The sequence below is a fragment of the Cyprinus carpio genome, chromosome A2 (genome assembly GCF_018340385.1).
Source record: "Cyprinus carpio isolate SPL01 chromosome A2, ASM1834038v1, whole genome shotgun sequence".
Classification (NCBI taxonomy): Eukaryota; Metazoa; Chordata; class Actinopteri; order Cypriniformes; family Cyprinidae; genus Cyprinus; species Cyprinus carpio.
The window spans coordinates 24,040,479-24,054,906 of record NC_056573.1 but is presented as its reverse complement, the minus strand read 5'-3'; the positions used below and the strand labels follow the sequence as shown (position 1 = coordinate 24,054,906).

The following is a 14,428-nucleotide window of genomic DNA, read 5'->3' as shown; positions in this document are numbered from 1 at the left end:
CAAAAAAAACATCAGGGACAGATTGATCTTCTGCAGAAAGTATAGTGAATGAACTGCTGAGAACTGGGGCAAAGTCATATTCTCCGATGAAACCCCTTTCCGATTGTTTGGGGCATCTGGAAAAAGGCTTGTCCGGAGAAGAAAAGGTGAGCGCTACCATCAGTCCTGTGTCATGCCAACAGTAAAGCATCCTGACACCATTCATGTGTGGGGTTGCTTCTCATCTAAGGGAGTGGGCTCACTCACAATTCTGCCCAAAAACACAGCCAAGAATAAAGAATGGTACCAAAACACCCTCCAACAGCAACTTCTTCCAACAACCCAACAACAGTTTGGTGAAGAACAATGCATTTTTCCAGCACGATGGAGCACCGTGCCATAAGGCAAAAGTGATAACTAAGTGGCTCGGGGACCAGAATGTTGACATTTTGGGTCCATGGCCTGGAAACTCCCCAGATCTTAATCCCGTTGAGAACTTGTGGTCAATCCTCAAGAGGCGGGTGGACAAACAAAAAACCCACTAATTCTGACAAACTCCAAGAAGTTATTATGAAAGAATGGGTTGCTATCAGTCAGGATTTGGCCCAGAAGTTGATGAGAGCATGCCCAGTGGAATTGCAGAGGTCCTGAAAAAGAAAAATACTGCAAATACTGACTCTTTGCATAAATGTCATGTAATTGTCGATAAAAGCCTTTGAAACGTATGAAGTGCTTGTAATTATATTTCAGTACATCACAGAAACAACTGAAACACAGATCTAAAAACAGTTTTAGCAGCAAACTTTTTGAAAATTAATATTTATGTAATTCTCAAAAACTTTTGGCCACGACTGTACTGATACACTACTGATACACACACACACTACTGATACACACACTACTGATACACTAGTGATACACTAGTGTTAATAGACGCCGCACCTTATCTGCTGAAATATTTTTATGGTGACTGCATCTTTAGACTTTGATTAGAAAAGAGTAAAAGCTTTTCTGATCATTTGGCAGATGGTAAGAGCTGCTAAAGTAGGACTGGTCAGTAATGTTTTAAGGTGGTACTTAGTGAAGGGTCTTTTGATTTATGGATTATAATCCTCTAAATATTTCTCTTTCTGTTGTATCTTACAGATTCTCTGTTGTCCTCCAGTAAAGAGCCACCACAATCCTCCATCACAAACCCTCCAGACTCCTCTGAACGCCAAAGGCTTTATGTGTTAATTGCTCCAGTTGTACTCATCTTGGTGGTCTTGGGGGGTTTGTTTCGTCTGTACATTTTCAGGAGGGTAAGTATTACTTAAATTTGTTCTTATATTGATGGAATTAATGTTCTATTGATCTGGGGTTATATTCGCCAAAAATCTTAAGGCTTAAAGTTGCTCCTAATGCAGAAATGTGAAAATTAGAGGCGTTTCCCTCCTTATCATACTCAACTAAGAGTAATGTAGAAGGTCTTGATTTCAGTAGACATAGAGTTAATGTTTTCTGGTTATGTTGAATTCTATCATTTAATTGGACTTGAAATGTTTAACTACAATTTGTCAACATTTAAATATATTGAGCTCTGAGTGAAAAGTTTAAATAAAGTAAGATGTGTATGTAGCAAAATGAATGAGTTAATCCAAGTTTATTATTAAAACTCAAAACCATGAGCAGAATGATCTCCTAGTGTAACTAAAATAGTGCGGTGCATTTGGATATGTTAATAACTGTTATATGCTTGTTTTTGAGTGTTTGTTGAATGAATGTTGTTTTTATCTTAGTCTCCAGCATTATTTTATTTGATTTGCATCTTGTAATTGTTTCTGTTTTGTCAGAAATGTAAGTCATCAGCTGATGTTGAAGCAGTGTGCTGAACCGCTGCTGTCTCCAGGTATGAAGCTCATCACTGGTTTATGTATTTCCTCAGGTTTTCATAAAGAATATTGTACTTTTCCATGTTGAGTCTCACTAAAGTCGGTTTTCTTTACAGATTCATTTAGTTCAAAAATAAAAAAAAAAAAAAAAAAAAAAAAATTAAGACTGTAAAAAAAAAAAAAGAGTTTTAAAACTCGAAATATTAGGGCTTCACTGATATCCAGGTGTTCAGAATGACATCTGATGGTACAGATCTCACGCTTTGTGCTGTATGGTGCTGTATGGTTTGCATTTCCTCATGCTGTAAAATGCTTCAGCTACAGGCCTATATGTCAGTTTTTAAGAAACACAGTCTCTCCGAAGCAATACTGTAAGGGATACAGGAAACCCACTTTATTTAGTTCACTAATACTGAAATTAACAACAGAGCACAAACTGTTATATTCAGCTGCTGTTTATTTTAGGATCTTCTAATTACGCTCCAAAAAACGTCAATTAAAACAGTTGTATACAAAAATTACTAATAATGTAATTTAAAACAGATTAATATGAAAATGTATTTGTTTGGATTTAAATGTTTTTTTTTGATTTTAAATAAGCTCCTCCTAAAATGTTTTAATAGCTGCACGTCACATGACTGGCAGGATACAGTCAGCCCCGATCAGCAGCGGTTTCTAAATTCTAAAGATAATTGCTTTTATCAGCCAAAACATGATAGATACTTTAGCCTTATTCATACTGTTGGTCCAGATTTGTTTTTTGTGTGTATCTGATTGGAATCTGATCATATTTAGTAAAACTGTTAGAAGCTGTCTGCCCTAGACATTCCAACGCAACATCGTTGCCATAGAAACCAATTCAAATATTCCAGAAAATTGAAAAACGGTCAGTGATTTCAGATCTGGACTGAGAGTCAGAATGTAGCCTTTCAAGCCAATGAACCTGCCAAACTATCAGATGCAGTTATTTATTCTTCATCAAGTATTCATAAATACCATCAGGGTATCTTTTTTTTTTTTTGACTCTTGTGGCACTGTTGTTAGGCTGCGTGCTTTATAAATCAAATCTCAATGCTGTTCTGCTGTATGACAGTATGAATGTGTATCTATTACTAAAAAGACAAAGGGGACAGTAAATTTTTGCTGCATATCTGTGTGCACTTTTATATATATTAATGCACTGTGTAACTTATTTAATCCCTTGCTGATTTCTTATATATATATATCTGTGTATATCTTTTAATATTTTCAGTTTTTATTCTTCTCGTACTGTTACATATATTCATAGTATTTATATGAAGGCTGAACTAATAATCTATGTGTCTGTTATGAACTGATAAATAAGTCCATGGTGCACCTGGGAACTGAGCCATAGAGACATATGTAGTGATTTCTGTTCTCTGGTACTTCTCATCTGACACTTGAGTTGTAAACCGCATTAATAAAAGGACTCCTCGTCTCCACCCTGGACTCCTTGTCTCTTCATTTATGATCCAACAAATACAAATTTGTCATGTATGTACATGTAAAAAAAATCTTTTCTTTTTTTTTTTAATTGACAAAACAGTATATTGCATTCTTAGAAATATTGTTTGATCAAACTTCCCCTTATTATATGTTGATTGCTAGAATCCACCAAAAAAAAAAAAAAAACATTAAACGTAAAATTGCACAAATAAAATATAGGGATGGTTTGTCACCAAATAGTAGGCTATATTACTGCGACTCTTATTTTACATCTCAACAACAGGTCACTATCCATTACCTTCATGAAATAAGTAAATCCAGTATATGACTAATTTCATTCATTGCATTTGGAGGTATCAGCTAAATCCAAACTCACACACTCATATACAGACTACTAGTGGTGGTGGAACCCAATTCCACAAAGAACAAGTTTCATGAGACTTTGCTTTGCACAACTTTCCCCAATTCTGTAACTGAATGAACCCACGGCCACACGTTTCTGAAAAGAGCGCTAAAAGACTAGTAAAACTAGTAGCATTGTTTTTAAAATAAGCATTAAATAATCATTTTACATTGAGAATTATTTTTTTATTAAACAATAAAAACAACGGACACATGACAGTTTCAGCCCTGAGAAGAGCTGAATAGTGCTGAATTAAATTAACTGAGTGCTGGCTTTTGGATGCTCTATACTGAACAAAAAGTAAAACAGATATTTTTGACATGTTGTCAGTCAGTGACACGTCCGTTTGGAGGCATGAAGATTTGGATGCAAGTCAAAGTAGCATTTGTTAGACCTACGGAGAGAACAACAGAAAAAGAGAGGAATCTCACACAATTAAATCACATCTTAAAACTTACTGGAATCACAGAGGGATGGGATATTGTTTTGCAGCAAGTTGGTCATGTTTTTATTCTGACTCTTTCCACTTCACATTCTTCACCACTCGGATGAGGTCAGTAGATAAAAGTTTAAAAATGCTCTTGGGACTCAATCTGTCTTGGTTGAGGCTGAAAAGGGGATACAGCTGCGGCTACAGGGCACGACCACATCAATATTGAGTAATTTTTGTCACGCTGAACAATAATAATTACTGTATTACGTAAGTAAGTAACTTTATTGTAGGGGGTTACAACAGCAATATCAATCACATATTAAATAGTACAGTAGGTACGCCTCACTTTCCGGCGATGATTGTCCTTCTAACGAACTCCTTTGGTATAGTGACAGACTCGTTTCCTGTTCTTCACTCTCTTGTTGCTGCTTTATGGTGGATCGCAGTTAGTAAGTGCCTTTCGTTTCCTGTTTCTTTTTTTTTTTTTTTTTTTTTTACATTAACATTCACCTCGTGAGTATACTGTGGGACGGGCTTGACTGACAATTGGCCAACCTTCAACACATTGGACCAGTAAACATACATGGTCCCCTGTGCATTACCACTCCCCTTGCTAGCTATCAGAGGAAGTATATTTTCTTTGAGTATGAATCATTCTTCTAGTATTATAGGCTTCTGTTTATTCTGTGCTCTGGGAGAAGTAGGCTATTCCTCCAAGTCCAGGGAAGAGAGTTCATTTTTCGAATCACATCGAACATGCAAAGCTCCAATACAAGTGAGTCAATAAACTATATTTTATTAAAACTTTCGTAAACTGTAAACTTGAAAAAAAGTAGAAAATAAGTAAAGTGAAGTTTAAAGTATTTGTGTGCAAAATATATATTGTTTATTGTATCTAATATTTCTGCTGACTGTAACACGTGAACTGTTAACAAAAAAGTTACTGGGCTTTTTTTTGTGTGGTATATTATGGCAGTGGACAATGGTAATTATACAAAAACGCAATATTAAATAATTAAATAATCTACGTATCATCTTATTATTTCCATAACACATGCAGCCTATCAATTTTATTTAGTTTTTTATTCCGTTTTTTTATTCAGAATATCCACAAACTTGTTCACTGTATCATAAACTAGCCTATATGCCACAGCCCATTCTGATTGTCAAATGTGTAAAATTAATTTTTGTTGTACTTTTTTTTCTGAGAGAGCTGGAAACTGTCGTGTGTATCTGTCAGATTAGCATCACGTAATTCATAAATTTCTCCCGAAAACACATGAAAGTACGTGGTCAGTAAACTGGGAGAAAAACAAAACTTTACAGTTACTTTATAGTTACCTACACAATGTAGGCTATAGGAATAAATCGCGCCGTCAAATTTATTATTGCCGCTTTCCTCAGTCTTTTTGTTATTAATTGAAATGTCTATTTAAATGCCTGAAACCTAAAATTTACCACTTTATGTGAAAACACCACACAGTTGTAAGCGCGTTTGGTTCAGGAGAGGAGAAAGAAGGTCACAGAAGGATGTTCTTGCAGTCGGTGTTTCACTCTGACTCATCTCAGAAAGAGAGGGGGGATTATACTTCTGTGAAAGTGTTCCGTGCTAAAAAGTTACAAGTCATCAAAAGCTTATTTGTTAAAGAATAATTGTTAAAAAAATATTCAAGGTTTAAAAAAATCATTTTTATTTAACTTTTGTTTAGCATTTCTATTCTACAATTCTAAATTTCAATTCTAAATAAAGTGGAAAAGAGTCGGGGGGGGGGGGGGGGGGGGGGGGGGGTTGGGGGGTTGGTGGACACCACACACACACAAAAAAACCATAAATGATATTATCTGGGGCCGAGCAGTCATCAGGGGTTAAAGAGGGGTGTTATTTATTGTTGTTTTTGGTATGGTATAAGTAAGGGGTAATCGATGGCTAGCTGCATTAAACGATTTGAATGCATGACGTGGAGGCGAAGAACAGCCTCCTAGCCGTTGATTATCCCGCTTATGCCATTGGTCATTTCCAGCAATCACATATTAAAGATGTTAATAATATTTGCGCTGCAATATTTGACCAGGACGATGAAAATGACGGTTATTTTCGATCAGTTACAACTTGTTAGATGTACCATTCTACTCGCTTTAAATAAGATAGAGCAGACAAATATTAAGCGGGTGCAGTAAGATTACATTTATTTGAATGTATTTTAGCATTTAATTGAATTAACTGTGGAGCGAGAAAGAGAAGCGTGTGTGAAGTAGCCTACCTGCGCCATGGTGTTACTTTCGCTGATGAGTAATATATAATGTAGCAATTTAAGTATTGCCAATATAGCTTATGTGCTTCTGAATGTTTATTGGAAGCGCATTAATATAGAACTTGATTAAACTGACCTTGAACTACCTGTGCAGTTAAACGAATTTAATCAACACCTGCCAGCCAATCAGAATCGAGTATTCAGACAGACCATGGCATAATATGGTATGGACTTTGAATCCCAGTAATTCAGTTTTTGGCCTCATCTTCTGTTAATGCAGACAAGGCCTATATCAGAAATGGTATAAATTTATTTTTAGTGGAGTTATTTAATATCAGAAAACCATTGTTACAAAAGATCTTTAAATGGTCTCACTTTATATTTACGTTGTACTTATATTTTAAAAAATACCTGCATGTATTAACATCTGTAATTAATTTTTGTAATTACATTTATAACTACACTGTTTAGCCATCCCTTACCTTAACCCACCCTTAAACCTACCCATACCACCAAACCTGTCCCTAACCTTATATCCCACCTCAATATCAACAGATGTGTTTTGCAATACAATATGAATACAGTAAGTACATTGTAATTATTTTTTGATGTAAGTACATAATAGTTCAAATATAAAGTGGGACCCAGAAACAATGAGATGTTTGGTGAGTCACTGGCTTGCAGAAAGTTTTCTGTGAGGGTCAGTGTTAGAGGATAGAATACACGGGTGTGCATCCCTCTCAGACCAGATCTCAACACCAGACTGACCCCTGTCTGAATTTAAAAGTTAAAATCTAAAGTTAAACTGGAGCTCACCAGATGGCGCTATACTGCTAGCATGAGTGACTGTAATGTACAGGAAACTGTAAAATGTACTTCTGTCCAGGTCCTGCAGTCACACACGTGTGTCCATCAGTGTCCATCTGTCTGTCTGCTGTCTGGAAGATGATGACTTCTGTCTTTCCCTGTGCGTGTATGTCTTCTGCTTTCTTTCTTTTTTTCTTGAAAGAACGTGGTTTTAATTTATTAATTTGTTCCTGAATAAATATAATACACCGTATTTAAGCTGTCATTTTTTTTTATCTTCTCTTAAATTTACAGCTAATGGTTTCACAGAAATGGATATTCCTCTCTCTGTTGAGGAGACCAGACCAGATCCAGACCAGAGTTCAGTGCGTCCATTCACTTACGGAGGATGATGAGGATGATGAGGATGCGGGATGAATACTTTGTCAACATTTCCATGCCTTTAAAGTTTTGCTCTTTATGGGTTTCCTGAAATCATTCTCTTTTCATTAATTGAATCATTCAGTTTAACTATTAGATCATTAAAATGTAAAATAAAAAAATAAAATGAAAATTTTTTTAAAAAAAAAAATATTTTATTTCTTTACCTGCATGTCACGTGACCAATAAGCAACATCAGACTCTCTGTGTTGTTAAATTATAGAAATATGAACATAAAATCTCAGATTTTTCCCATATCTCCCTTTATATGCATACATTTATTCAATTACAAATTACTTTTATTTTGTCTGGGCAGTGCTAAATAACAGAAATGAAATCCTTAAATTAAATAAGAACAGTTTACACCAGTTATTCTATGCAGAAGTATATACCTCACTGTGTGGCTTTTAATGTAGTGCTGTATTCATAGATGGAGATTTTGGAAGTCAGTCAATCTGGACACAAACCTCTAGTCCAGCAGGAAACAGAGGTTCACCCACTTGGCAGTTTTTTGTGACCTTAATGGTGTCTAGTTAAGAATTTTTGATGTCACAGAGGACAGATGTCTCATGGGGTTTGTTTGGTGGCCATCTAGAAATGATGTCATCGTGAGTGGTGAAAAATGCAGATTTTCATAACTCCTGAAACCATACAATACACAAACACTAATAAACCCACTTTTTTCATGACGCCAGGAATCAAATGGAAAGGTGATTAACATGGTACAACAACACATTTTAGGCTCATAATGATGTAACTTTTGCTATTTTATTCTGTTTCCTGCATTATCCAAATGAAATTAGCGTTTCTCTTCAATCAATTGCAAGGTTGTTAAATGGATGGCAATCACTCCAGTTGACATAGATGACAATCTGATAACACTAGCTATAGACAGCAAAAGTCATCAACACCCCATTTCACTGACCATCGTTAATCTCAGCCTCAAATACCTGTCACGGCTCTGCAGGAAATGGGACCCAAATGCAGAATGAGCAGACAAGGGTATTTTTATTAACAAAACATAGACTGGAACAGCTGGAGGAATTTGCAGTGAAACAGTTCAAACAGAGGGGCAGGGGAGACAACAATACAGACAGGAGGGATGGCCACAGAGACAGTCCGAGATGACCACAGGCTCAAGCACAGAGGAGGCAGCTCAAGAGGAAGGACCATGCAGACACACAGGAAACCCGTAGCTTTAAGTGAGAACTCTAATGTCACTAGTCTAGCCGCCAGGTAGGGGCTCAAGGGACCAGCGTCTTGACACGTGAGAGAAGTGAGCTGCTTCCAAGCAGTGGGGTTCAGTGGCCAGGGATTCTGAGATAGGGTAAGACAGGACAAACAAGACGAGACTCAAAATGCCACAACAGTAAGACAATTGAAAACAATAAGAACAATGCAAAAGAAATAACCAAAGCTACCCAAAGATATAATCAAAGAGTAAAAACAAAAAGCCAAGATCCAAAACTGGAATCACTTAAACAAGAGTAGATGAAAATCTAAATCAAATGAGAAACAAAACTAGATTAGAATGCACAACAAATTTCTTTTTCTTTCCATTCTTAAGCTAGACAAAACTAAAGACCAAAAAGGATATAAATATCTAAATAAGAGATCAAAAAATAATGATCAAGATCAAAGGGAAAAATTCTGGGCCAAGAGACAGGTAAACATCAAAAACGAACCAGCAGAGACACAAGGAAAGGAAACCCAATATATAGATCGGCACACATGAGGATCAGGTGAAAACAATCAAGCAGACAAGGGCTAAACAAGGGGGCGTGACCAAGGGAAACCAGGAGGTGGGACGAGAGGAGCATGTGGCAGACACAAACAGAGACAGAACCATGTGCTTAGACACAAAACAAACAGTGAAACATTGAACAAAGACAAGACTGTCAGGGCAGGTTCCTGACATTACCCTCCTCCCAATGGACGCCTCCAGGCGTCCACAGTGGGCAAAACAGTACAGGGAGGTACCAACTGGGGGGGCCGGTTTGGGAACAAAACTTGGAACTCCAGGGTAGCCAGAAAACATAAGGGGTGGGACTGGGAGGGAGGAAAATAATCCTGGGGAATAGTTTGAGGTGGACCAGGGAGGTTTTGGCTTATGGGATCCAAAAGGACTAGCAAATAGGGTGGGTGGGATGGGGATCTTGTTGGTGGTCCTTCTGGGGATGTGGACTTGTCTTACTGGAGGATTCTTGGGAATAGCCTTTATGGCCTCTGGGGCAAACTCTTGACGCGTGAAGGACCTTGGAACAAACTCAGGGGCCATGACCACACAGGCAGAGAGGGTGCATCCTTGGGAAACCAGTTCTGGAGATGCAAGAATGGATTCCGGTACGGACCTTGAAGCACTTTCCAGGGCCTCAGGGACAGCCATTGGGCTTGACTCTGGCGTGCCCTCCTGGGCTGTAAGGAGAGGCACTGTGCTTGACTCTGGCGTGCCCTCCTGGGCTGTAAGGACAGGCACTGGGCTTGACTCTGGCGTGCCCTCCTGGCCTGTAAGGACAGGCACTGGGCTTGACTCTGGCGTGCCCTCCTGGGCTGTAAGGACAGGCACTGGGGCTTGACTCTGGCGTGCCCTCCTGGGCTGCGCTGATGGACTCTAGAGGTTCCTGGACCAGAGCAGACTCTGGGGCTGGCACCGACACTGGAATGGGCTCAGAGGTTGGAGCTGACACAGGCTCAGGAGGTGCCATCTCAACAGCAAGCTCTGGGAACATGACATGACTTATATGGTTACCCCTCTTGGGCGTGACAGGATTAACCGGTGTTTCAGGTGAAGTTACATAGACAATCACTGTCAAGTGTTTTGTTTAACTGTGCGCTTTCCCCCACTTGAAGAAGATAGGTCTCACTATTTGAAGAATTAAACTGGATTCCACTCAATGATTAGGGCCTTGTGAATTTCTTTCATCCATTTATTTATAGCATTAAGCTATGTAGGTGAAAAACCTTTAAAGATATAAACATACAGTGTAAGTCACCAACAAACCCAATAAAATGCATAAATTATCAGGTTTCGACATGACTCAATTATAATTGTTTTACACAGAACATCAGTAGCTTAATGAACCATTTAAAAAACATGAATATTTCACATAGGAGTTGTTAGATCTCACATGAAGTTAAAGCTGGTAGATATGAAACAGCTCAATAACACCACATTCAAATGTCATTAACTCTTTACATTTTAAAGTACAGAAGAAATAGATTTTAACAACTTTGACACGATTTGTATAGTTTAATTTACTGGATTCTAACTACAAAAAGACTATAAAATAACCTGTACTTTTGACCATATCTAGCAATTAATCAAACAATTTATATTTAATCATAGTCAGATCATTAAAGTCTTTAGTATACACATTTATCAAATGAAAATTTTAAGCAATATTTTATAGTACTTAAACCATCCAAATCATGAATTACCAAAACCCTAATAACCCAAAAAACACCTTATGAATTGAAGATATGCTACTCAAATCAATACCGCAATCTACAGCGTGGCAATTGAATGCTGCATTCATTCACTCTCGTAGCAGTTACTATTATAGCACACATGAACCACACAGCGTTCTTTAGCCAGCAGCGCTTCAGCTTACCGGCTGTCACTTCAGAGTTCTTTGGTGAGTACCCGCTCCCGCACAGTGTTTGATATCAAGCTCTAATACTCATTTTTCTTTGAGTCACCACTGCTCTCTGCCGTAGCGTCAATTCCCGGTGCATACCAATAATTACAACAGTGCGCTGCTTTATTACAGCCCAGGCACGCGCAACAGATTGCGCTATTCATTTCACCTGGTACTAATAGAGAGAAGGCGGGGGTGACGGGCGATTTGCCGCAACAATCACAGAGTCCTTCTCTAGGGGAGAGACAGCTGGTGAAGTAGGCAGCTTAGGGTGTGGTTCCACCGGGTTACATACTTCTGGACCACTGGATATTGGACCACACCGACTTGGATCCGCCTGGATAACAGGACTAGGGACATTCTGAATCTGGTCCTCCAAGACCACTGGAGGTAGGGCATCCTGACTTAAGAAATCCTGGACCTCTGGACTTGGGGTCTCATGGCTTAGGTCCTTCTGGACCACAGGACTTGGGACCTCCTGGGAGGGAATGTCGAACTGCACAACACAGGCCCTCATATGCTTTGGCTTCTGGGGGCACAGCAGTGTGTTAGCGGCTGCCTCTGAATTGACTGCATTTAACTTAACCACCTTAAAAGTTATGGCTGCTGACTTGGCCACCTCTGGGATGAAAGGCCCTGTCTTGACTGGCTCTGACTTGACTGGCTCTGGAATGTCTGGGGCAGGCTGGATTGTCTCTGGACTAACTGGAGTAGGCTGGACCGGCTCTTGAATAACTGGAGCGGACTTGACTGACTCTGAGACAGATGCAGCATTCTGGGCTGTGCTCTTCCTTCTTGCCCTATGCTTTCTTGGAGTCAGAAGATGATCTGGGACTTGACTCAGCGAGGGGTAAGAGAGCAGGTTGGTCTCTGCAATCTGGCTCTGGAATGACTGGAGAAGACTGGACAGACTTGGGGATAACTGGAATAGCCCTAGGATTCTCTGTAGTGAGAGCTTCTACACTGACAGCAGTTAACTCAGTGGACTCGGAAACAGGTACAGCAGTCTTGACCGCTCTCTTCCGCCGCAGTCTACGCTTTAACGTAGGAGACGGAAGAGGGTCTTGAATTTGACTCTGCTTGGGAGGGAAGGTGGCATCATCCCTGCAGGCTGACTCTGGGGGTGTAAGAATCTGCCAGTCCTTGCGATGGTGCAAATATTTAGAAAATGTCCAGAAATCTATGCCTCTTAGTTGCTCCATCTCCCATTGTGGTAGGGGATCATCCAAGCAGAGATTAAAAGCTTCCTTTAGAGTGGAGTCAGAGTACTCCAGGCCCCTTGCCATGGTCCAGAAAAACTGGGCAAATGCACCCACTCCAGGCCCTGCTGGGGCGGAGCGATGCCACTGCCCGTTGGAGTGCCAGTCTCCCCTTGGCGGTACTGGGAGGAACAATGCGGATGCTCATTGCTGGGTCCTGAGGTGGCTGGTTCGTTCTGTCACGGATCTGCAGGAAATGGGACCCAAATGCAGAATGAGCAGACAAGGGTATTTTATTAACAAAACATAGACTGGAACAGCTGGAGGAATTTGCAGTGAAACAGTTCAAACAGAGGGGCAGGGCAGACAACAATACAGGCAGGAGGGATGGGAGACTCAAAATGCCACAACAGTAAGACAATTGAAAACAATCAAAGAATAATTAATTAATGCAAGAGAAATAACCAAAGCTACCCAAAGATATAATCAAAGAGTAAAAACAAAAGCCAAGATCCAAAACTGGAATCACTTAAACAAGAGTAGAAGAAAATCTAAATCAAATGAGACAACAAAACTAGATTAGAATGCACAACAAATTTCTTTTTCTTTCCATTCTTAAGCTAGACAAAACTAAAGACCAAAAAGGATATAAATATCTAAATAAGAGATCAAAAAAATAATGATCAAGATCAAAGGGAAAATTTCTCGGCCAAGAGACAGGTAAACACCAAAAACGAACCAGCAGAGACACAAGGAAAGGAAACCCAATATATAGAGCGGCACACATGAGGATCAGGTGAAAACAATCAAGCAGACAAGGGCTAAACAAGGGGGCGTGACCAAGGGAAACCAGGAGGTGGGACGAGAGGAGCATGTGGCAGACACAAACAGAGACTGAACCATGTGCTTAGACACAAAACAAACAGTGAAACATTAAACAAAGACAAGACTGTCAGGGCAGGTTCCTGACAATACCATGCCACAAAATCAAAACAAAGCTCTGGTAAACACTTACATCCATCAACACTATAAGTGTGTCCCAAAGATCTACACACACTTGTGGTCTTCTTCATGCTCACTTGGGCCAAATACAGGAAATACGTCATGTAAGTAGACAAGGGCTCAAGTGCAAGACTGTAAGTGCAAGTGTGTGTATTTAGACAGGCCCAGAATCTTTCAGATTCTTCATTTGTTCACTTGGGTTCTTCTCGATCATTCTTTTTAAACCTGTTTGAAATAATCACATCTGGTTTTAATTTACAAAAGTGACGTTCAAAGGTTAAAAACAAGAGTTCCCACACATTTGACAAACTGATTTTCACTTTTCCAGATATAAGTGGTTATTGTTTAGAACTAATATTTTAGAGGTGATATTTTAGAACTATAGAAAACTGCATTTTCTGAATATAAATTACGTCTTTGAAGTTTTTATTTGTTTTTATTTATGCATTCCAAGCGATCATCAAGTGAGGAGAGAACATCAGTGCAGTTTAATCAAAAAATATTGAAACTGATCAGGATTTTAGATTTAGCTCTAATACCCAAATCTCATTTCATACTTTGTAGACAAATCATGTGACATTTTCATTCAATTACTGCCCACTTGTATAACCTTCCAAAACACCCACTATATTCTTATTATGTGGATGTTAATTTCTCCCAGTTATTCAAATCCATTGACTCCATTCATTAAGATCAATTCTAACTCTTTCTGCAGGTTCTATATTACATCACTAGATGGAGACAAATGACTGTCTTTTTGTGTGTTGAGAGACACTTGAGCTCTGCCTGTAAATCATATACATACATATATTGTGTGGAGAGATGTAACTGTTCAAGTTTCTCATGGTTTGGTGTCACAGTACTGTTCAGTATTGTTCAGTATTGGATGGGGGCATGCTGGGAAGTATTCTCAATGTGATTTTAGAAATGTCTAGAGTACTAGAATACTCTGCTTAA

The 14,428-nt window shown here is 38.9% G+C and overlaps 1 long non-coding RNA gene across 2 annotated transcripts; it reads left to right on the top strand.

Annotated features, from left to right (window-relative positions):
- Positions 1–870: 870 nt before the first annotated feature.
- Positions 871–7,620, top strand: LOC122134856. 2 transcript variants are annotated; one of them, XR_006153144.1, is made up of 4 exons: positions 871–1,280; positions 1,812–1,867; positions 7,292–7,372; positions 7,507–7,602. It is a non-coding gene; the product is annotated as an uncharacterized LOC122134856 (long non-coding RNA). The 2 variants fall into 2 exon arrangements; XR_006153142.1 differs by having other exon boundaries at positions 872–1,280; positions 7,292–7,378; positions 7,507–7,620.
- Positions 7,621–14,428: the final 6,808 nt, after the last annotated feature.